The sequence below is a fragment of the Rissa tridactyla genome, chromosome 9 (assembly GCF_028500815.1).
Source record: "Rissa tridactyla isolate bRisTri1 chromosome 9, bRisTri1.patW.cur.20221130, whole genome shotgun sequence".
Classification (NCBI taxonomy): Eukaryota; Metazoa; Chordata; class Aves; order Charadriiformes; family Laridae; genus Rissa; species Rissa tridactyla.
In genome coordinates this window covers 37,882,408-37,906,161 of record NC_071474.1, presented here as the reverse complement: position 1 = coordinate 37,906,161, position 23,754 = coordinate 37,882,408, and the positions used below count along the sequence as shown (strand labels likewise).

Sequence of the window (23,754 nt, the reverse complement as noted above, 5' to 3'; positions counted from 1 at the left end):
TAAAATCTATTGTTTGTATAAATAAACTTTTGTTAACTATAAAATCAAAATATTTTTTGTCATAAATTTGTTCTTAGGAACACAGCATGACTAGAACTTCATAAAGAATTCATCAGAGAAAGGTTTTATTTTGCCTTTTTGTGCCTTTGTGAAGAGTTTAGCGTTTCAGACAATTCATGCACACAGGGATTTTTCAGGACAGATACAGGTGGGCAACTCTGACAGGCTTGTCTCTAGCTCCCATTTTCCCTTACAGGGAGGGTTTTCTCTACTTTTCAAGGGAAATTCAAGGATGGGTGTTTGCCTATGAGCCAGTATATCTCGCCTGAAATAGCTCGTTTAGTTTCCGTGTTCTGCTGACTTGCTTCAGCAGATGGTTTGTTACCTAACCTTGACCGAAGTCACGCGAGAGACTATCTGGCTGCGCCGGATCCAACCTACAGGCTGCAGAACTCGGCACGTGGCTCGACAAAGCCCTCTTCGGGAAAGAGATTGACCAAATTTTACTTAGAATGGTTAGAAAACTAAATCCTAGTAAGGAGATGACTTCGGATGGAAGTACAGTATGTAAAGTCTCTGAGAAAAGCCTGGAAGTAGGTCACAAATACTGAAACTGAACTGAAGTTCTGAGCTGAAAGGGAGCGCAAACGCATTGTCCAAATAATATGTGAGCAAATAGCATAAACGCTTCGTGTTAAAGCTTGTTAACTTTTAAAAGGTATACTGTATCCCTTATTGTAACTTTTTGATAAATATTATTGAAAACATAGTGATAATAGCAATTCAAATTACAATCAGTTAGGAACATTAAAGGGTTAAAAGCCTGTTGGTGAGATGACAGAATAACTGCTCTGTAGGTTTAGGTCTTTTAAAAAACTATAATCAGAGTTCTATTCAGATTAAATGTGAAAAAATAATTGGCATAGTCATCAAATTTTGACAGCTTGAATTAGGAACGTGTTTTGTCGAATTACTTTGGTTTTTTGTATCTTAAAGAACCAGGGAAGTTCCGTGGACACTGATACTGGGCTGAGCGTTTAAAGAGCTAGAACTGAAGGATGCAAGTAAATGGAGTAGAAGCCCAGGTGCTTTGAGGAGGAGCATAGTAGCAGGACAGAGATGCCTTGGGAGTTTATTTTTATTAGTTTTTTACACCATATTCATTTATTAGTTGATTTTACACCATATTCAAGAATCAGTATTCATAACTTTCTTCTAGTAGCTTGTACGTAAAGTCTTTCTTACTTCCATTTTACTTGCGATGGCAGAACTGTTTGCTGCTCTAGATATGTGGGAGATTTGCAAGAGTTTTTAATAATGTGTTCTGGAACTGCTTTACATGCCTAATTTGGGAATAGGAGGCTAAAATAAGCCATAAATTCAATTTTTTTTGTTACGCACTTAGTTTTTTCTCGCTGCCGTGAAACATGGGGCTCAAAACATAACGCTGACTTACTCTACAGGGTGCTGCAGTTTGTACCTCTACGGATATTTAGCTGTCTGTACTTTTTCAAAGCTCATAGCACAATAAAAAGATTTTTAAATTATTATACTTAGTTTTATTATTAATTCGAGTATTTAAACACTTCTTTTAGTGCTGCCTGGTTAGTTTTGACTGCAACACTCCAGTGTTTATTTTTGTTAGCTGTGTGTGCAACCTGAAGCTACAGGACAAGCAGTTTGTCGAAGTTTTCAAAGCATTTTTGCTAATCTAAGACAGGGGGTTTTAAAGTTAGCTTTGCTGTTTGGTTTTGTTTTGTTTTTTTTTAATTGGAATTAACCAAAACTTCAGTGCAACGTGTTGTTAGAATTGAATTGTAACTGGGTGGGAGGTTAATGCAGACGCCTGATTACGATGTTCATGCGAAACTTCAGGCTGAAGTGGTGTGTGCTGGGATCAAACGGTACGGGGGGCAGTGGCGTTTGCTGCCGCAGTATTTAAGTGCTGAGAAGAGAATCTGTTGTGCCTGCCAAGGCGAGCAGGTTCTAGCGTGTGATGCGAGGCCTGACCGACGGGACGGTTGGCTCTGCGTGGGGTGAAGGAGGAGTTGGAGATTTTTCTGGGTTTTGCAGTGTTTTCTCGCAGCGGTAAGTATGTGAGCAGTGAGCTGTTACACCAGGTTCTTCCTTACCCTCCGCCTTGTGCTTGATGGGTGGCTATCAGCAAGAAGGCTGGATGCCAACGCGCGGGCTAGAGAAGCGCTTCCACTGCTGCCCCAGGGGCTTTTCATCCCCGTCTTCTGCAGAAGGGCTGGACCGACCACAGCTCCTCAACCTGCGTTGGGAAGGGTGATGGCCGTCTTCTCATAGCCCAATGGGAAGCTCCCATCTGGTGAGATCACCCTCATTCCTCATGGAGACAAAGTATGAGTGAATGCTCTCCCTCTTACTATTTTTTCGTGTGTTTCACATGTATAAGTTTTCCTGAGTAGCTTGGGAGCTTGATCAAGAAAATCATTCCTGCCCCATGACCCTGCCATGGCTTCATACTGATCCAGGTTGTTGAAAGTATCTGCCACCTTTGTGAATGCCACTGTCACGTTGCTTCAAGAGATGTACCGATGCTGCTGTACAGCAATTAGTGTGCCTTAATTATAGTGGGGCTTTCTGTGAGGAGGCAAATGACCTGTGGTAATAAAGAACCTTTGCTGAAATTCACATTTTATCTTTAATTTTTTCTTAAGCAGTAATTCCTATTACAATTATAATAGGAACTATAATAAGGAACTATAAGTAATACTGACATCAACACGACAGTAAAACTCTGAGCATTAGTTCAGAGAATATGGCTCTGTGACCAACTTAGCAAAAGAACTTGCTTCTTCCTAGGATGGGAAAGAAGACAGTATATATCCAGTTATAAACGGCTTGGATAAACAAAACCCCACGGAAAATCTGGGGAAAAAGTGGTATTAATTGTGTTGTGAGTATTTAATATTTCAAGGTAGGTGAAAACTCCTTGGTTGCCTTTGGGTAATTATTAATTTGCAGCTATTGATGATGGCTGAGATAAAATGCTTGATAAGTTAGAATTGCTGAAAATGTATTGGAGAGATACGTGAATTAGGGTTTTGCTCTTAGATTGAAAAATGGCGTTTGCTATCAAGAAATGAAAAACACTTGCAGAGTTGTACTGCGAAAACATCTAGGAGAATCATTACAATAATTGCTGAAAAGCCAACTCTAGCAGAAATGCATATGGTCACGGGCAAATTTTGTAGAATGAATTAATCAAACTTGCAGAAATTACCGAGCGAGAGAGCACTTGAATTTATTCATGTTATGTGTTTTTGATCTCAGGAAGTTAGATCTTGCTGTAAAACTCTTGACACGGTTTTTTTTTCTTGACACAATTTTTTTCTAGTTTTGCACGGTATGATGGAGTCATCACTTAAGCCAAATAGTTAATCTTCTAAATCCAAGATTTTCAAAAGCACATGTCAAGCTACAGTAGTCCTTTCCTTTTAACTCTTGCATAACAGAGGGAGGCTTCTGAGCCCAGGACTGACTTCACCTCCCCTCCCTCCACAACCAGCCCGCGTGGTGTTACTGGAGTTGGTGCAGAAGCTCTGTTGGTAGGGTACGAGCCACCAGAAAAATAACTGTTGCTTCAGGTGTCTCTTTTGGTGTTTTGCAAAACAGAATGTACCAAAAATAACATTAATCTGACACCTCTCTCTGCATCGCCATTTAGCCCTTTTATAACTTTGTTAAAAGTTGATTTGTTAATGCTTAATGGGCCATTGCAGGTTTCTGTAAGGAAGACCCCTGCTCCAGCTTGGAAGCTTCACCTCTGCTAGGCTCCCAGCTGGAACCAGCGATACAGAGAAAGGTCAGGGTATGGCCAGGGAGCGGGGTTGGGAATCACCATCCTTGGCGCTCATGGGAAGCGTCCCAGCAGCGCCCTTTGCCATGGAGGGGAATCACTTTGGTCACAGCTGCTGGCACCAAGGCTTTGCAGGACTTCTACAATCATGCTAAAGGAAGTTACAGTCTAAAAGGAGTATTTTTATCTTAACGGTTTTGAACATCTGCGCAAGCCACCTAGATGTCACAAACTGTTGTACTCCTTGCTACTTGTTATGCATTGTGCCACTTACAAAGAAACCTAAATCACAGCTAATGACAGCTCACACTTTGCTTTGCTTCCACCTCCCACTCCGACAGTCAAGGCAGCAAGAATGGCCTTGAGCCTGTCTGGAAGGAGAGGGGACTCGTGAGAAGCACTGTCTGAAAGAAACCTTGAAGTTAGTTGATGATGGAATCTAAACCAAAGAAAACTCTATTAGGGATATATGTAGGATCTTGGGAATGTGGCGGGTCAGCCCCAGAAAAACCATGGAAGCTTGCTATCTGAAACAGTAAATCTGTTGCCTGACCTTATCTGTCATGTAAGTAACAATCCCCTGTTGCATATACTCCCGCTTAAACCCTCCAAGTTCTAGTCTCGGGAGTTTGTGGGGAAAAGACCAAGACAAACCAACCCACTGTCATCATCCAAACCTGGTGTTTGCCTGCAAATACAGAAGAGATGGAGGATTGATGGAGGATTTTCTTAAATTAAACACGAATGTATTTGACTTTATAATTGTTTTGCTACTTTATAATTGTTTTGCTCTATCGTCTTGAGCAGAGGTTGAGCTGAATGACGACGTTCCTGGCCCAGTTCCACTCTAACCTCATGTAACCACAGGCCAGCCTCCTTCCTCCCTGTTTCAGGCAGACCCCTGGCTCCACGTCAGAGTCTCCGGGGGGCTGGAGGCCCGAGGAAATCCAGCCAGCTGGGAACTGCTCTATGTTCCAAATGGGAGAATTGTCCTGCACATCAAGAGCGTGACAGAGGTTCACTGTTTGTTTTTCAGCTCGGCTTAGCTAAATCTGCTTCCCCTGCTCGGTGCTGGTTGCTGCTGTTTGGCCCGCTTGACCTTGTTTCAGTTCTTGCCTGCTTCTCACCCCGGCCCTTTTTCTGTCGTACAGTCTGTTGTTCCCTGCCTTTGGCCGTGCCCTTCCGCTTATCCAGCTTACCCAATTCAAAACATGTTTCTCTGGTTCCTGTGCTTCTCCCACAGATTTTGTAACTGATGCTGTCATGGTGCCTGACTCATAAAATGGTGCTTTGATTCGTGATCCCTCTGCCTGGACTTAGCTATAGGACACAGGTGTGTCTTGGTCCCGTCTCCCACAACCTCCCTATGTCTGGAAACCGGAGCAGATAATGTCCTGGATCCAAGAGAGGTGGCCTGAATGCCAAGATTTACTCTCTCCTGTACATAAGCTGAGGTGATGCCTCAAGTGAAAGCGACTCCTCTTGAGTGAAGGTAGGAGAAGGGCTTTGCATTATCTCCTACCAATAACTGGTGTGGCCTTTACACGGAGGTTTGGTGATGAAAACTTTAAAACATGGCTGAGGGATTTTCATCTCAAAGAAAGAGACATAGCAAGAGTAGCTCACCTCAAACAGGGGAATGAACACGGGGCTTCGGGTAACAAGTGGCACAAGACGAGTGAATAAAGCTGCTGATAATGCAATTACAGAAAGGCATTTGCGACTTCCTGGGGTTCTATTCGTTTCTAGAGCTGATAATGAAGGGGAGTTAAAACTTCCTTCCTTTTTAGTGCCACAGGACAAACTGTGCTTCTGTGCTCCTTTACAGCTCTGAGAGCTTGGTAGGCAGAAACTTACGGAATCAAAGAAAATTCCGATTTGAGGCAGGTGTTCTGGGGAGACCAGGCAAGAAACAGGGGTGTGCTAGGGAGACTTATGTAAATTGCAAAAGGAAGAAATTATTCACGGGACAGGGAAAGGCCTTAAGGAGCTACTAATGTGCAATCTCTCTGCTGCAAATTATGGGAAAGTAACCCATTTTTTGGTCTTTATTTTTGTTTCTTATGTAATAGCTCATCTCCAAAAGGATTTAGAGCAGATTTCCCTAGAGTGACTAAGCCAGTTTCAAAAATCTGGGAAACAAAATCTGATTGGGAAGGCTGCTTTTCCCCTCTGTACCCAACCAAACAGATAAAAATATGACTGTGGCTTATTTAATACAGGCCATCAAGGTTACCACCTCACCTTGGAAGGGATCCAGCATAGAAATTCTGGTTTGTTTTCTAATTCTCATAAGCAAATCCTTTTAACAAATAAAAGGAATGGTAAAGGATTGTAGCTTTTTTTTTCTTTTTTCTTTTTTTTTTTTTTAACAGAAAAGAGGAAATGGAATTGCAGAGGGGGTTCCTATTCCTCTGCCCTCAAAGAAAAGGAAGCAGCATGAGCATGAATCTCCTGCCTGGAAGAATGAATCAGCCATCTGGCAGCTTGGGTTTATTCTGATCTTCTCCAGTGGTGAACCTCTGGCCATTAATTCAGACATGGAATTGGTACCTACCCTCTCCTCGCTCAGTTTCTTAACTGGGTGACTGATCAAGAGCTCTTTTGGGATCAAGCATAGTGGAAGCCCTTGTTGCAAAGTCTTTGTTAAATCATCTCTGAATTGGGCTCAATATCAGAAATGGTGGACTTTGAAGCTCTTGAATTGTAGCTGTTATGAGAAAGGTGACATAGTCCTGTAGAATACTTCCTCCTACAGTTCTCCTCAGAACTTCTTTTCTGTTAGATTCAAATCCCTTCTAGAAAGGTCAGAATTTAAAATATCTCTATTTCCTTATCATGCTTGGATCACACTTCTTTTTTGCTTCTACATTTTTTCATTGTATTGGAAAGGATGCTACAGTGCTAAAACTATATAGAAACTTTAAGGTGTTGTTTGACTTCATCGCAAAGTCTGAACAGATGGTAGAAGTCCATTCTGCAATTGCTAGCTTACAAAAAGTGGTGTGCTAGCAGAGAAACTGCTTTTCATCTCCTCTTCCCTCTTGTACCAACTGGACGACTCAGTCCCAGAAGCACGGAAAATGCAGAAGTTAGACTCGTCAGAGAGACAGTTTTGTCCCTCGTAAAGACAACAAATAAAACAGTAAGAACTTGTTGCATTTTTCTGCCCCCTATATTCCCACCCACCGCTTGAGAGATTGTTGCATTTGCTCCTTAGATGGGTACTATATAAACTGGTTTATGGCGGCTATTTGCATGATCCGAGTGTGGTGCTGTGTTAGGAATCCTCCCAGGGCACAGCTGGCTTAAGAAACTCCCACCTTCTGGTCACTGGAGCAGAGCAGAAACATTCCTCTATAGGAGCACAACTACCTTCAGTTGTGCTGACTGAATCGCTTACGTAGTTGTACTCTAAATAGCATCTGAGAAATTATCTGGTTTAGTGGAAAAAAAAACCCCAAACAACCAATCCCTTAGAAAACAAATGGCCCTCTCCCCTTCTCTGATGAGGCAACAGTTTTCCTTTGACAGCGGCCGGGCAAACAGCTGAACGAACAACTGGCAGGGAGGAAATGAACTGGAGAGTGCAAAATCCTCTTAGGCGGGCTCTGTGACCAACGGTTCCTCATGTGCCGCTGCACCTGGAGTCTGGTCTCCAGAGTGTGTCCATGCTTTGTTGTCACGAGTTTAAAAAAGCAAATTCTGTCATGTGAGACAGGAGACCCCAAAGTATGACAAATGTGGGCTTCCAAGGTCTGAGTCAGCTTTGGAAATGGGCTGAGCTCTCTGCCACGGTGTTGTCAGCACTTGCACACTCATTCCTTCACAAACACAGGCTAAAAACAATGTCACGTTTTCTTCTGCTAAACACATTTGCCTAAAAAAATCTCAGCTATGAGGTCAAGTGTGAACTACAGTGTTTTGGGAATAGACCAAATATCTGACGCACATGCTGATATGTGGATTTTATGCACAGCTGACTCGGAAGCTGCTTCGGTGTTGTGCTTCTGCCAGCTCTTGCAGTGGACTGCTATAATCTTGCAAAGTTCTGGATTTGGGTTGTAATATGAGTAGCCCTATTGTATCTCAAGCAGAGGATACATTACTGGAATTCCGTGTGCAGGCAATATGTTAGTTTTGGAAGCATGTAGTTTTTTTTTGTGGAAAAGTTGTCTATCTGGCAGCTGTCAGAAGCTGACTTTGTATGGGGAAGGCACAAATGGATCCAGCTCCTTTCCATCTATTTCTATGTGTAATTTAACAAGCATACAGATCATGGGCAAGTTTAAAACTTACTTGAGGTTTGGTATGTTGGCGTTTGGGTTTTTTTTTTAACAGATTATCTTTTATTCACAATTCTTCTACAATTTCCAGACACACATTAACAGATGCACATTAAAGATCAGCATCTGTAACTGTAACTGAAACCTTGAACATAGTTTTATGACTAGGCATTCAGGACACTATTTTAAAGTGTTGCCTAGAAAGCAATCTTTCTTCTAATTTTCTTATTTTTTCCCCAACCTTGAGAAGAGGTGAAAAAAAACATTCTGAAAGGTGAATTCAAGCTATAGAATACAATTTATTAGAATATAATTTATTTTTCTGTTTCATGGACCAACTGACAGATTATATCTGGAATTGCTAGGTGACATCAACTCATATTACACTAGTTTTTTATTTAAAACACTCCTTATCTGATCACAGTTTCCATTATGAGCGTCATTTGCTCTTGGATGCCTCATCTTAGTTTTGAAAAGACTGGAACTGATGGATACTCCTCTTAAATGTCCTGCCTTTGTTAAGCAGGTGAGCAGAGTAACTCAGCTTAGTGCCTGCTTAGTTATGCTAACCCTCTCCCCAAAATTAAAAGTAGATAAACACAAGAGGATGATTAGAGTAATTACCAGGACAAAACTATTCTTGTGCTGACTGATTTAACTATAAGCTTACGTGCAAGTATTCAGCATGAGTAATACGCTTGGCATTACACAATCCAGAGAAAAGCGTAGAAGGAATTACTGAATTGTGCGTTTAGAAAAATAAGCAACACAAATTTTATATTTAGTTAAGTATTCTATACTGCTTATACGCGATCGTTTCAGTTCAGATGAATCTTCACGCAGGGAGGAAAAAGGAATCGCGTAGGAGCAGGTGCCAATTTAAACTGGGAATGCACTTAGTGACGGGCAGAAGCTGAAAACGTTCCGGGCGAGCGCTCCCAGCCACGAGAAATGCCACCAGTGCCAGCAAACACTGCGCCTGTTTGTACCGCCACGCAGGCTTGGAGTTCTCCAGATAAGGCACCCATGCAGGCAACTGTAAATTTATCTTCAATACCACAGGCTCCCTTGCACACAACTTTGCCTCCCGAGCGCAAAATGAACGGAGACCGGGCAGCTGGGCTGCGGCTGGCTTTGACGGGGCAGCGGTGGCCTGGCGCTGGCGGGGACGCCGGCCCGGGAGCCAGCGGCCCCAGGGCTCGCCTCACCGGTCCCCTCGCCTTCCGCGCTGGTAGCGAGGAAAAACTGCGAGACTGAACTTTGCCTCCGCTGAACAATTATTTTCTAATTACTTCTGCGTGGCAAGGGGAAAGGACACCAGGCCCCGCTCTCGTGTAAGGCAGGGCGCGTCCCTCGGGCCCCCCTCAAGCCGCGGCGGGGCCGTGCCGAAGCTCGCTCTCTCCTTTTTCGGCCGTCTGCCTCCTTTCGGTTACCCGATCCTGCCCCGAGAACGAAGCCAGCAGCTGGGCCTCCTTCGCCGACCGCGCACGGAAGGGGCCGGTCCCGCACCACCACCCCCAGGCCGACCCGGCCCATCCCAGCCCCTCTCCCCCTCCGGCGCTCCCGCCGCCCCCCGCAGGCCGGGGCGGGTGGTGGTGGGGAGCGGGCGGTGCGCGCATGCGCCGCACCTTGTTTACCCGTCTCGGCGCGGCCCTGCCGCGGCCGGCCGGCAGGTGTCGCCCCACGCCCAGGAGAGCCGGGCGGGCCCGCTGGCCGCCAGGTGGCGCCTGCGCCCTCCATTCGCTCGCCAGCCGCCGAGCAGCGAACACCCCAAACAATCCCCAGCGCCGCCGCCAAATTAAATAACCTGCCCGCGCCCCGCGCCCTCCCCGAACAACCCCCCCCTCCCCCCTCCGCCGACAAGTCTCCGGGTCGGGCCGGGCGCGCAACCGGCAGCCGGGCCGGGGATATAGGAGCGGAGATACGAGCTTGGGCCTCCTCGCTGCCTACGCCGACACTGGGCAAGGTAAGTTAGAAAATGGCGGCGAAGCTTCTGGAAGTTTGGAGGGGGGACTCGGGATCGCGGTGCGTGGCTGCGGAGAGAGGCCGGGACGGGGCCTGCGGTCCCCGGGCCTGCGAGGACGGCGCGGGGCGCTAGGCCGGCTGGCCACAGGGACTCCGCGCAGCCAAGATGGAGGACGGCGGGGCCGAGCCGCGAAAACACTCCAGCCCCCCGCTTCCCCACCCCCCCTTCCCAGCGCGCCTCGGCGGGGAGGGGGGAGGCGAGCGGGAGCGCGAGTGAGAGAGCGAGAGGGCGCCGAAAGCGGCCCCCGCTGCCCGCCCGGAGCCCCGTTCCTCCTCCCCAGAGCCGGCCGCGGGCAGGCCGGGCCCAGCGCTCGGCGAGCTAAAATGGAGAACCACCTTCTCCTCCTCCCCCCTTCTCCCGAGCCGAGCAGGGGCTGCTGGCAAGATGGAGGACTCGGGCATTGTGTGTGTGTGTGGGCAAGCCGAGCCGGGCCGCTCTGGGGGTAGGGAGGGAGTGGAATGGGGGGGTCGAGGCGGCTGCGGACGGAGCGGGCCGCGCTCGGGGCGGAGGGGGGGGGAGCGCTGGGCCGCGCAGGAGAAAATGGAGGGGCGGCTGGCGGTGCCCCGGAGTGGAGTGTCGGGGGAGGCCGGGGAGAGGGGACTCCCCCCCCCACCCCCGACAGCGCTCCCCCTCCTTCCCGCCGCCCAGCAGCCGAGCTTGTTCCTGCCAGCCCGCTCCCGGCGGCTTCCCCGCCGAGGGGAGTGCCGAGGGATCGGGGGATCCTTCTCCTCCGTCTCGCTGCCCCGGCTCGGCCGGGCTGGGGCAACTCCGGCCGCCTGTTCCCGAGCGTCTGGGTCGAGGGGGCTGGCGGGAGCGAGTTCCCCCGGCCCAAGTGAGGACGTGGGGACTGACCTGCGCCTTCCCCCCTTCCCCCCCTTCGCTGCCTCTTCCGAAAGAGCTGGCGACCCCCCCCAGCTCGGGGAAGGCCTTTGTGGGGCGAATTTTCCCCTCCGAGTGACTTTGGGCGAGCCCCTCGGCGGCTGCCCGCTAAGAGGAAGAGTTGTGGCAGTTTCCGTTCGGCTTGCTTTATTTTTTTTTTTTTTTTTTTGTGTAAAGAAAGGGCGCTTGCCAACTTGTGCCGGGGCCGCCCGATGCCGGGAGCCGCGTGTTGCAGGAACCCCGCTGGGCTCTCGCCGGCCGTGCCGGGGGAGGGGGGGAGGAGGAGGAGGAGGAAGAAGAATGCTTCTTACTGGGGGGTTTTGGCGCCACTTTTGTTTTAGATAGTTGCTCCTCTGCCCCCTCCTCCTCGGCACGCACTGAACTGAGCTGAACCCTGCCCAGGTAGGAAGGGAGAGCTTTCGTGGTGTTTCTCTTTTTTTCTGGGCGCTTATTTTCGCTACACAGATTTAAAAAAAAAAAAAGGAAAAAGATATACAGTTGTTGCCGTGGTGGAGGGACAGGGGATGAGGAGCGGGCGGCGGACAAGCGCAGATGGTCGGACGGGGAGGCCCTGTTTTTCGGGCGTTCTTTCCCCCCTGCCCGAGCGCATCCCCGGTGCCCGCGCCGCTGCCCCCCCCGCCGCTCGCCCTCCATGCCCGCCTCTGTCGCTGGTAGCGTTGTATAATCCGTCCGTCCCGTGGAAATCCGGGACCGACCGACCTATTTTTTTTTTTTTTTTCTCCCTCTGTTTTCACCCCCGAGAACGGGGAGCGAAGGCCCTCGGCCCCCTCTTTCGCTGCTTTTTGTTTATTTATTGCACTGCCCGGGCTCGGCCCTTGCTGTTGTCTTCCCGTGGGATGCGGTGTTCGGAGTTAACACAAACTTTCAATAACCGCTGCGTCCTGTGGTGTAGTTACTCTGGGCGGGCTTTTTTGTTTGTTTAGTTTGGTTTTTTTTTGTTTTTTTTTTTTTTTTTAAATTACTTTTCGCCGCCCGGGCAGCACTGCCGCCCCCCCCGCCCGCGCTGGATCAGCGCTCTCTTCCCCTGCGCTCCCCGGAGCCACACCCTGGCGTGTCCGGTCTCGTTAAGGCGCCTGATCCGTCGGTGTGACCCCGCGTTTTTCCCTCGCAGCCCCCCGGGAGTAGCGTCCGTCCCGGCCGGCCGCAACGGGAGCGCCCGGAGGTAACCCGGGCTCGGCTGCCGTCTCCCCCGGCGGGGCGAGGAGGGCCGGTGTCGGCGCGGCGGGCGGGTTACCGAACTGCGTCACACGCGGCCCCGCCGGGGCCTGCTCCGCCGCCGCCGCCTGGCTCCGCCCGCCGCCCATTGGCCCGCTCCCGGGCGGGAGGCGGCGGCGGCTTCTTCCTGCCGCGGCCCGGCCGGGCCCCCCGGCGGGCGGGGGCTCGGTGCCCGCGGAGGCGCGGGGCGGGCGCTGCCCGGGCGCGTTGGCAGCGCGGCCGCTTCGGAAAGGCGGCAGCAGCGCAGAGGGCACCTCGTGTGCTCCGCGCCGGCTCCGCGCTGGGGGGGGAAGGAGGGGAAGCGCGACTTGGATCGCTTCCCTCGGAGCCCTTGTGCGACCGGTTTTGTGCCGTCTGGGAGTTCTGTTCAATCCTGGTTTAAATGACCAGAAACTCGAGTTCCGAGGGTTTCCTACAGTAAGACGTTCTCCAAGTGCAGGTCTCGCTGTTAACTCTTGGCAGTTCAGTCTCGGTTTGTGATTGACGACTTTTCTCGTTTATAATGCTTGGCCATTCGAAACAACTTTTCCCCCTTTCCATATTCTCTCTTCCCTAAAGCCAGTATTTATTAATGTACTTACTATTCGTGGAGTGTTTATCTGGTATTGAGCTGTTCAGGGCCCACAAAATATCCATGTGCGGGCTGGTTGGTTATGTGCAGGTAAATAAATACCACGAGTGATTGTGCAATTGACAGACATTAATCTCTGTCTTCTTGGTATCGCTTGCCCAACTCTTAAATTTGCGGGTAAATCTTGGTAGTGATCAGTCACAGAATCGCAGTGCCACAGATCTTGTGTGGGGCTCTGTGCTGGGTAAGACTGTTTCTTTTCCCGGATCACCACAATAACAGTTTCATTACAAAATGAAACAAATTACAAAATGAAACAGGGTGTGAGAAGGCAGCCGCCATGCTGTTAGCATAAACCCTCCTCTTTTTGCTGCTTTTAGCACTGGGGCGGAATGGGGGGGAATCCCCATACTGTTCTGATTAATTAAACAAAGGCAAAATCTTCAGTTATACAAAGGAGGAAAATATGAATTAATTACCATCTGTAACAGATAGATCTTGCTCCATAACCGATGGGGCTCATGTGGGTCCTTCTTATCAAAACCAATGACGTTTCATGGTACCATCAACAGGAGCGTTTTATGCAACCTGTGAAAGAAATCCGTGAATTTCTGTTGCTGTTGTTTGTAGCAATTTAACTTTGTAGCAAGTTAACTTTGGTAAACTTAAGGTTGGGTGTTGTATAAGCTTAAATTCAAACAAACAAAAAACCCCAGGCATATAACTGGGGGATGGGAGAGACTCTTTAATTTTCCTGTGAAACTTCCTAGCGCTCACATATCTCCCAAGTTATGTATTTGGGGCCAGAGTTACGTTTTTGGAGCTTTTTCATCCATTCACAGTTTCAAGAAGATCATACTGAGTAAAATCAATAGCCGATGTAAGGGTTTGTTGAACTTGTATTTTAGAACAGTAGTTAAAATTTACGTATAGATCGTTTCTTTTGGCATAAAGTCTTGATGTTTTGCAAGCAAAAGCTGAAATTATTGGTTTGAGTAAGTTGGTTCAAATTAATGGTGCTATGATATTTTAATATATTTTAAAAAAAATCGGGTTCTGTGAAATGACAAAAAATCGGTAGATTCATAGTTAAAACATTCAGTTTAAAAATGCATTGTGCTACTTGAAGGGCATTCTGGTTTTAAAATAGGAGTATTCAATTAACTGGCCGTTAATCTAACTCAAATTCCATAAATGTATCACATTCCAGCTTTACGTGTTAAAGTCTTTAAAGGCATAAATGTGTGGAATGAAGTAATTTCCACTTGGAAGGAGTGTAAATAGTATTGTCAGGTAAATGATCTCTTTCGTTTTATTTTATTTCAGTATAACTTATCAACAGCAACTGAATTATTTTTTAAAAAAGTCATGTAGACAGCTTCTCTTGAATATTACATGCTACTACAGTCTCCTGTAGAAAATAGCTGCAGGCAACAAGCCACTTTGAAGTGTGTGTGCTCTTGTTGATGGGAGCAACTACATTAGGCTTAGTCAAATCATGAAATAATGTTAGCACATCAGAGCATTATGAACTTTTTTAAATTAGATTGCTCTTTGTCACTTATGGTTCAAATTTAAAATGATTTGAGAGTCCTCATTTGTCATTTTCATTTGTGGTGTTACTGTCTCAGTTGTTTTGCTGCAGGCAAATATTATAGCAGAGATTAGGTTTTCTGGAACTTGTGTGCCAGCATAAACAGGTTGTATGTTTTACAGAAACTTTAAACACTTTTGTTGCTTATTTTCACCAAATGAATCTCCAAAAGTAAGCAAATATTTCTGCTGGTTACTTATGCTTCTTGGTCGTGTTATTGGAATGCTGTGTTTTGTCAGTTGAAATGAGATTTTGAACTCAGTGTGATCTCTGCCCACAGCGTGACCATTTCTTCTCTGATTAATTTGAAAACTTAAGAGAATATCGTAGGTGTGAATTTCCAAAATGGTACTGTTGGGTTTTGGTGGTGGGTTTGTTTGTTGTTTTGGGTTTGGTTTTTTTGTTTTGTTTTTGTTTTGTGGGTGTTTGTGTGTGTGTGTGTGTGAGGAATTAAGAAAACGTACTGGAAGAGGAATGTTTTGTAGATTCTATGTGTCTCTGTCAGCTAGATGCTAGAATTTCTGAGAGCTTCATCTGCTTCAGTAATTGTCTTGTAATGGAAAGAAGTGATTGATAGCAGCCATCAACATATCAGTTTAATATTCTTAAATAAGCTCTGCTCGCTTTCTGAGTATCACATTTGCATTCTGAAAACTTCATCTTCCTTACGTGAGGATCATTGACAAAGAAGAAGAGAGAATGAACTGATAACTTAGTCTTTGGGAAACTGGGGTGGTCAGGGAATTAAGAGTTTTAGATTGGAAAATAGGAACCTTATACACAACAAATCCATGGTGGAATGGAAAGTGCTCTTTTCCATATGCATCACAAAAACTTCAGTGGTGACATACAGGCTTATTGCATTGGTTTAGATTCAGCGCCATCCAACGTTTTAGATCACCTCTGCTTTTAAAGGGTAAGTAAAAATGGGAATTCTTCATGGTCCCATAGCTCTTCTGTCACAATGTCCTGCGGTTTGATCTGCCGAGGTCCTCATCCTGCCTGCTGACCCTTCTGTCTTGTTGGCTATGGACAGAGGTGGAACTAAATGGGGCTACAGGCAGATGAAAAGACCTGGTTAAGCTATTAGAGTCCCTTTGCCAGGAAGGAGTTCATAGTGTGCCGAGTTACTCGCTACAGTCTGTTCAAGTTTGGGCTCCTGGAGGAAGATCTGGCCGCTGCGTTGGTGGCGGTTTATGGTGGCCTGGGGTCGCTCTGTTGCACCGGCCGCCCCTGCACCCCAGAGGGCGCTGGGGAGGTGGCGGAGGGTCTTCGTCGGGGGGCACGCCTGGAGGGCAGTCAGGGGAGGGAGGCCTGGAGTTTTGTGTTGGTAAAGGAAATTGGGGAGGGAGAACATTTTGTTAACCTTTGCAGTATTACATCAGTATCACTGAAGGTCTTGCTCTAGCATTTGTTTTTTTCTGAAAGACTGCTTTCTGGAGTAAACCAGTTAAGCTCTTCCACCATTCTTTGAATGGATTTCATGTTGGAAGATTAGTCCAGCGACTTCAGTTGACTTTTTATATTGGAAAAAAAAAATTGCTTTCAAAAAGTTGTCTTTGTGGTTTAAGGGTAAGCCTTGAAATCTGATGTGACTTTTAACAAGGTCAGATATTTACTTATGAGTGATACAGTGAAAACTTCTGTTTTGAGAGTTGGAGATTAAAAGTGTGCTTTCAGTCGCATGTTGTTTTAATTATAATTTAAGTTTTTTCATGTTGCAGTTCCTAAGAATCTGGTGAAGTTGGATTTTTTTTTTTTTAGTAAATACTAAGTAAGTGAAGCTTCTGTAGATCACCACAGACAAATGTAGGGCTAATGCTGACTTGTTCTAGTTGGGAAGCTTGAGGGGATGTTGTCTGATGGGCTTCTGTCTTAAGGAAGATGTTGTGCAGTTAAGGTATCAATGCAAAAACTGTGTTCTCTTCTTTTATGCTCTCAGTTTGATGGCTGGGATCACTAAGACTAGGCCAGAGTCCTAAATTTGATGGGTTATGCCCTTGCAATATTTCACAGTATGCTCTATTCCATTAGATTTTTAGTATCTCTGTTGTCTCCAAGTGTTCCACTATTAAGAAAACCTCAGATCTGTGAGATCTTGGGTAGAGAAGGGAGAGCAAGACGTTTCTTTTCTTTCATCTCACTAACATTTTCCCTCAACTGGTCAGATCTGAGGAGAGATCTGGCACCCAATTTTTGGAGATAGGGATGTGGGAAAACTTGGTCCCTCAAGGTACTCCCTTGGCTTTCATGTGACAGCTTTTCCTAGCCTTTACTGGCTGCGGAGTTACGTGGAGGAGCACAGGCGCAGTCTGTTTTTAAACTTCTCTATCCCAATTTGAGTCAGAAATGAAGGACATACAGGACTGTATGCAGTTTGTATGCAGTTACCTCTTGTCTTACTGTGATTTCAGAGGGAAATTAAGTTAGCTGTCATGTAACTGCTTTGTCCGGGTATATGCTTTATGTCCAGGTATGTACTTTATTGTTGTCTGTTATGTACATTTTTTTGGTTGTGTAACTAGCAATAACTTCCCCCTCTGGAGGGCTTATTTTTGTAAAAGAATATACTCAGCAGAGTGAGTAGATGTAAGAAGATCGGCATATATTGGGTGGGTAGATTGTGATCTGTGACTGAGAAGGTAATCACAATACCCACCTAAAACAAAGTATCTAGAGATAAGAGAGTGTCGGTTGGTGGGGTTTTTTTTGAGTAGATGAATGTGTTTTATTTTCTTATGGTTGTGTGTCTGATAGCTTATTAGTCCTGCCCTTACACCTTTTATGCATTTTACTTTTCCATGCTTTCATTTCAGTAAAGATTAGTCATTGGATTGGAGCAAGGGAATATGTGTGGCACTAGAAGTCAGTGGAAGAATTCTGTTTTCTACAGCGTTCTTTTTTTTCTTAGTGCATTTGTGTGGTTTCTAGAGAGGAAAGTAGTTTTGCATCTGTTCCCATTGTTCTTGGGTTGACAGGGCAAGCCAATGACTTTTTCTTTTATTTTGAAAAAGGTGTCAAATGGTGTGTGTTGCCATGTAATATGTATGTCTGTATTGGTCTAGATTGATAAGAAAAATTATAGCTGGAGTCTGAATTTCAGGGCTTTCTGTTATATTAGCAAGCAAAATAATGAAAAGAAATAAAAACAGAAAGCACAAAACATTTCTGACCACTTAAAAAAGAAACAACAAACCTTAAGAATGCATGTTTTGTTTAACTGGGATTGCATTCCTGAATTGGCTTTGAGATGTTTTTGAGGTTTGGTGAAATGCTGCTCAACTCCTGGCCAGCGAGTGAGCTTGGGGTGATCTGCAGAACAACTAACCTTACCTGCAGGCTCCCCTCGAGTTTCTCCCTTCCCCAGTCTGCCCCATTCCCACGAGTGACCGGTATCACTTAGTCTACACGCTTGTTGATTTGATGCTTCCTGGGAAGAAGTGGTGAGTCACATAGCAAAGAGAACTTAATGCAGTTATTTTCCTATTGCTTAATATGTGTGATCTGCCTAGAAAGAGATGAATATTTTTGATTTGGAGGTAACGTTGCAGTTCTTGGTTATGGCAGAATTGCATTTTTTTACTTAACGTAGTATTTCAGCCTACGTTTTGTGAAATAATATCTTCCCTGCAGCATCTCATCTGGGGAAAGAAGATTGACTTTTACTTCGTTTGCAAATAAAAATAAGCTGTAAAGCTTTTCTGTCATTCATGCAATTACCTGTTATTCCTTTAGGTAAAAGTCCTAGTTCATCCCTTAAGAAGGATAAACTCTGGAAATTTGGACCACATCAAGTCTTAGTAAGCAGATAATATGCAAGTAATATAATTGGCTGACTTTATTTGTTGGAGTGTAATTTTCCAGCAGGGAGTGTTCAGTACAAAGAGAGTTTCTGTGGAGTAGGGGTGTGAATATTGAAGGTCTGTATTTTTTTGTATGTTACTTATATTGTCTTACCATGAGTAAGATAATACATTGAACATATAGATAACTGAACTTACTAAAAAAATAAGATGTAAGCAGTAAATGTTAGGAACGCAATTTTGTAATTCATATAGCGTGCATTTGAAGTGTCTAATTTTTAATTTGAAGGTGATTTTGTATTACATCAGTCCTGGAATAAGATATTTTTTATAGTTATGGGTATAGTGGCCAACTAATTTAATTTGAGTAATAAGGCGGTACATCCTGACCACTGGCAATATTTTTCATTTCACTTCTGATCTTCTTAGAAACAGAACTGATTAATTATGATGTTTTTTTTCCAAGGGAGAAAATAGGGAAAATAGGCAGTGCTGCGCTTCTGGCAGACAAATCAGAAGTAGAATTGATATGGACTATTGTATCTTGATTTAGGGTAAAGAATACAATTTAAATACAGTTGAAAAGGAAAGACTGTCATATTCATAATTCAAGATTAATAACATCAGTAAAGTTTTGTTGAACTATTTTGGGATGGGAACTACATTCTTACAGGAAAGTTCCAGTTTGGTGTGCTGCCATATACTGTTTTATATTTTTATTGTTGCTTTATGTACCTGTTTGAAAACTATATCCAAAATACTTTCTTTTAACTCCACATAAAATAAAGCTTCGCATTATGGATGGGTAGTTGCTTCCTGGAAGTGATCCCACAGTGAAAAAATTATTTGTGTTCTAGGTCACAGGGAGGGAGGGAAAGGCATTCTGGAGGTCTAGTTCAGTCATCCTAAATTCCCATGAAGATTCGTGCCCTACCATCCCCCAGTGTATGTTCGGAAAGTATTCCTTGATATGATGGAGGTTTGAGAAGCTAATGACCTGTTTTAAAGCTGATTGTGGTTTTTATGGGGACTTACTGAAAAAGAGAGAGAGGTGTGAATGGCTGAAAATTTACTTTTTTGGTGCCTACTTTCCTCTTCTTTCTGGTTGTGTTTACTATCTTTATTCTTCTCTTGCTGTCCATGCTCAAGCGTCACTACCGTGTCTATGACAGTGTCTTGAAAATAAAACTTCCTTTCCTAAGCATTTACCTGTTCACTTCAGTGTTGTTCATGGACTGATCACAATGATTCTTCTTGCAGTTTTCATATTTAAGCAGTGATATTTTTATTCCTTCTCATAAGTATTATTTCTAGAAATCTACAGTTAATTTGAAACTATGGTAACCAGAAAGGAAAGCTGCACAAGTATTTCTCTTGCATCTGTGGTATAGGTCTGTCATTACTTGCCTAATAAATGATTGGCCAAAAAAAGGTGAAACTGGCTTTTGCATATTGATTTACTAAACATAGAAATTGTTTACTAAGGCAAATACTTCAATGATAATGGAAAAATATTTCATTTTTTTTCTGGATATGTGGCTGGATTACATTTTTGTTGTGTTTAAGCTGCTCTTGTTTCATTAAGTGGGCTTCCATTCGACTTTGTTAATCTGTATTTTCAAAACTGACACATTTCTACTGCTATTTGTTTAATTTTAAAAATGTTTATGAATTAAAAAGTGTTGCTGGTGTAGCGATGTGTGTATGCTACATTGCTTCTCTACTGTGAAATAGAACAGATTTTGTAAACCAGAAGACCTGTGGCTTGACAGTATAAAAATAATCAGAAAAATCAGCCTTCAGGCATCTTATTTCTCTTGCTGCATTGCATTGCCTTTCTGGTTATACTGCCCAATTTCTGTTCAGCAATGCTATGGTTTTATGAAAGTTAATAAAGTTGTGTACTTAGAAGAGTATATTTGTGCCTCAGAGCAGTCACTGCTGAGCAAAAATCTTCAAAGGTGGGAAGACACAGGTTATACATGTCAGTATGATATAAAAATGTTGAAAAAAATTTTTAGAAACTTTCAGTTCAATAACACTGTGGATAGAAGAAAATACAGTAAGTCATTCTCGTATAGTCAGTAGGACAGGTATTAAGATTCTTCATATTCACCCCCAAATGCAGTAACAGTCTTGGTTAAACTGAATTCTCAAGTTTTTTTCCTTTTTGTGCCAAGAGGGTATAAACTACGTGAAGCGTACCTTGCATTCAAAACTGGTTAGGGAAGTTTTGTTTACAGAGAGGATTTATGCATTCTTGCATAATCCTACAAATGGGCTTAGTTTTCCTCTATCTCCAGTGAAGAGATGCATGGAAAAATTCTAACAGTTCTTTTGGATGCAAGATTGAGTCCATGTTCTTGGTAGCTTGGGGATTTAAGAAACTTACTGAAGTTTTTCAGTTCCTGTACAGTAAGGACTATTTGACAGTATATAAGGAAGCGAGCATCCTAGAAGATGAAATAGGATTACCAGGATGAAGGAAAGTATACCAAGGAAGGTGTGAAAGATAGGATAGTGTAAGAATATGTTAATGCTTACTAGAACCATTTCAGAAGTACGTTCTGTGTGGAATGTGTTGGCATAGAGTTATTAGCTACATAAAGTATAAATAACTGCTTTTATGTTAAATCTTAATCTTGGAATATGTTGTCCTGTTAGGTGTGGAAGGTGCAAATGAAGGGTATTTTTTTGTGGGTTAAATCTCTGAGGAGTCAAACGGGTGCTGCTCCTGGAAAAAAAAAAAAAGGGTACGGGAGCTTTTGGCCAGTGAGACTATAGAATTGAGGGGGGCTGCAGTAGTTGAAGTGTCGTATCAGTTGCCTGGCCCAACAGTAGTGGCAATTTTTTCCTTAACTGTAGGACCAGGAAAATAAAACTTTACCCCTGCTGTTGTCTGCTACCTGTCTTCCTGATCTTACTCTTAAAAACCATTTGGGCAGCATGCCAGTTCCAAAAGTAATCCTCTAATCTTTGTAGTGATCTCTGTTTTATCTTTTTTTTTTTTTTTTTTTCCCTTCTGAAATGTTACGTAGTCTGTCAGATCAATTAGAGCTCTGCAAGGAAATTCAGGACTGCTGTTGATTTGCATTAATTTATGCAGGCGGGAAGAACATGTACAGTTTTCTTTGGTTTCATTCTGCGCGCTAGTTTGAAGTTGTGCAGGTGTTACTTGGAATGAGATGGAAGGGGTGAGAGAAGATTTAGGAATGGTTATGGAAGAGTTTCCAGCTCTGAAGATTTTCTTCCAGCCTTAGCATGGTTAATCAGAGGCTGTTGTCAAAACCACGCTAGACGTCCTCCTTCAGTTGGATGCTTACCAGCCTGTTGTGGTTAGATCTTATTATGAGCCTTTGCACTCTCAAGTTTTCCGTGGTTTAGGGAAGCTGCAGTGCCAGTTCTATACGTGAGGTCTGCCTTTTTACAGATTGTGGACCATCCTATGCAATGATCTTAAATCCTGTCCCTCCCAACTCATCTCCCTCCTTGCTTCTGAGTTTTTGGGGGCATGCTGAGACTACAGGTCTCATCTCTGGGAGTACCTGATAATTAAACCAGACATGCCCTTTTTTAATATCATAAAATAGTAATATTGTCCTTCAGAGATACTGAGAAATAGACCAAATAACGCCTGAACACGTTGCCTGCCTCTCCTGTCACCTCACTTTAGGCTCAGTTCAGAGCATTTTGTTTTCTTCCGCTCTTGGAAGAAAACTTGAGGAGGAGTGTTTTTTACAATGTGGTATCCTCTGATATTTTTTAGCTAGCTAAGAAGATGCTGGCTTGCTGCTTTAGGTGTTCGGGAAGAGCTTTTCTGTTGATTGAGCAGAAACTATTGCAATAGCGATTGTTTAATTCTTCACCGTTTTAGAATTTACATCTGGGGAAACTGGTCTGCTCTAGGCAGAAGCTATGATTTGTTGAAAATAAGCTTCTATTTGAATAATCAAAGTGACAGCTATGCTGTAGGCTGTGTTTTTGTGCTTTGTGAAGTTGTAGCCTGGTCAGAAATGCTAGACAACAGGAAAGCCACACGTACAAAATTTTTGGAGTTTTGTAGATTGTTTTAGGTCATGCAGAGGATTATAGAGATTCAGGTTGTTCAGTATGCATTTATATAAGCCATGTTGGAACAGCAGTTGCTTTTTGGGTGTTGAATTTGTAAAGGCAGTGAGGGTGGCTAGTGGGCATTAGTTCTCCCCAGTTTTGCAGGTGCTCCTTAGGACTGTTGTGAATATAGCTGCGATTGCCTGAGCGCTCTCCATTTCTCCTTACTGCTGTTGAAATGTTTCTGTGGGACTTCCCTGCTTGGAGGCATGCCAAAATGAGTGTGTGGGAAGACTTAATACTCGCTACTTACATAGCATTTTGTATGTTCAAAGTCTTCCGCAAATATTAACTAATCTTTATTTAACATTTGAGCCCAATTTCTGTCAGTATAAATCAGTAACAGCCAGTTATGACCCCTACCTTTTTTGATGTCAGAAAAATGAAATGCTGTAACTAGTGTAGTTAAGAATAATCTTTATCATCTTATTAGCATACCATTTTTGTCACTCTACCCTTCTGGCTTAGTGTGGCGTAGAAAAAAAGTTATGAATAGAGTATAGTACTACTCTTCAGGAGGTCCCTGCGTCGTAGGATGCTGAGTGCTGGAAAGAATGGCATTTCGTTCATTTCATGTGTGGTATTTCAAGCTTTTCTATGCTAGTTTTTGTTTCTGCTCTATTACGGTTTATTTCTTTCCAGTCTGGGGAACCATAGCGTATTCATAACAAGCAATGCTGTGAGAATAATGTTGATTCTGAGCTTGCTTCTTGAGAACTGTCTGTCATTCATCTTAAAATGTAGTCTTAAGTTGAAAATTATTTTAATTACTTACTGTATACCTGTACTAAAAAGTTACAGAGATTTTCCCTATCTGTGTTCTGGCATTATAAATGATAATTTTCAGTTAACTGATATTCATTAAATATAACCGGTATGACAAATTCATTAAGTTGTTAGTGCTTTGATTACAGTAAGGTCCTTACACCAAACCCAAGGTAGCTATGTACGTTTTTTACAATGATCCCATACTCTACTTTGAAAATTACAATTATGTTGGTTTTTGTCTATGCTGTTGATCAACTGTAAACGACTAGTGTGTTGTATAGAAGTGTTTTGCTGCACCAGTGTCTGAAAAATCAGCATATGGATTTAAAACAGACAGATTTATAATTAATAAAAATGCCCCTTTTGAATGGCAATTTTTCCAGAAAGTTGTGTAGTTGTATGCTTTAGCTTGTATTACCCGGATTTTCTACTGCTTGTTTTTCTTTTTGAAGAGATTGTAAAATATTATTTTCTTCAGGTAGTTTACAGTGCAATATACGTGAATTTATAAATGTGTGTCTTTGCAAATTGGATTGGATACGTTTTCATGTTAAGGATCCTTTTAAAGAGAGACTTCAGCAGTTCTGATGTAATCTTCAAGATTTTGTCATTCCAGCTTTTCCTTAGGGAGTTCAACATGCAAATTTGCAAGAGC

The 23,754-nt window shown here is 43.9% G+C and overlaps 1 protein-coding gene across 9 annotated transcripts in view; it reads left to right on the top strand.

Moving 5' to 3' along the window:
* Positions 1-9,874: 9,874 nt before the first annotated feature.
* The window catches only part of STAG2 (stromal antigen 2), an 81,918-nt gene continuing 68,038 nt past the window's right edge, over positions 9,875-23,754 (top strand). For 2 of the 9 annotated variants that reach the window (XR_008468610.1, XM_054215580.1), the window contains exon 1: positions 9,875-10,078. The gene's annotated coding sequence lies outside the window, so the exon portion shown is untranslated. Of the gene's footprint in view, positions 10,079-11,232; positions 11,420-12,043; positions 12,201-23,754 lie in introns of those variants that run through there. The other 7 variants (XM_054215582.1, XM_054215576.1, XM_054215581.1 and 4 more) reach the window with 5 other exon arrangements.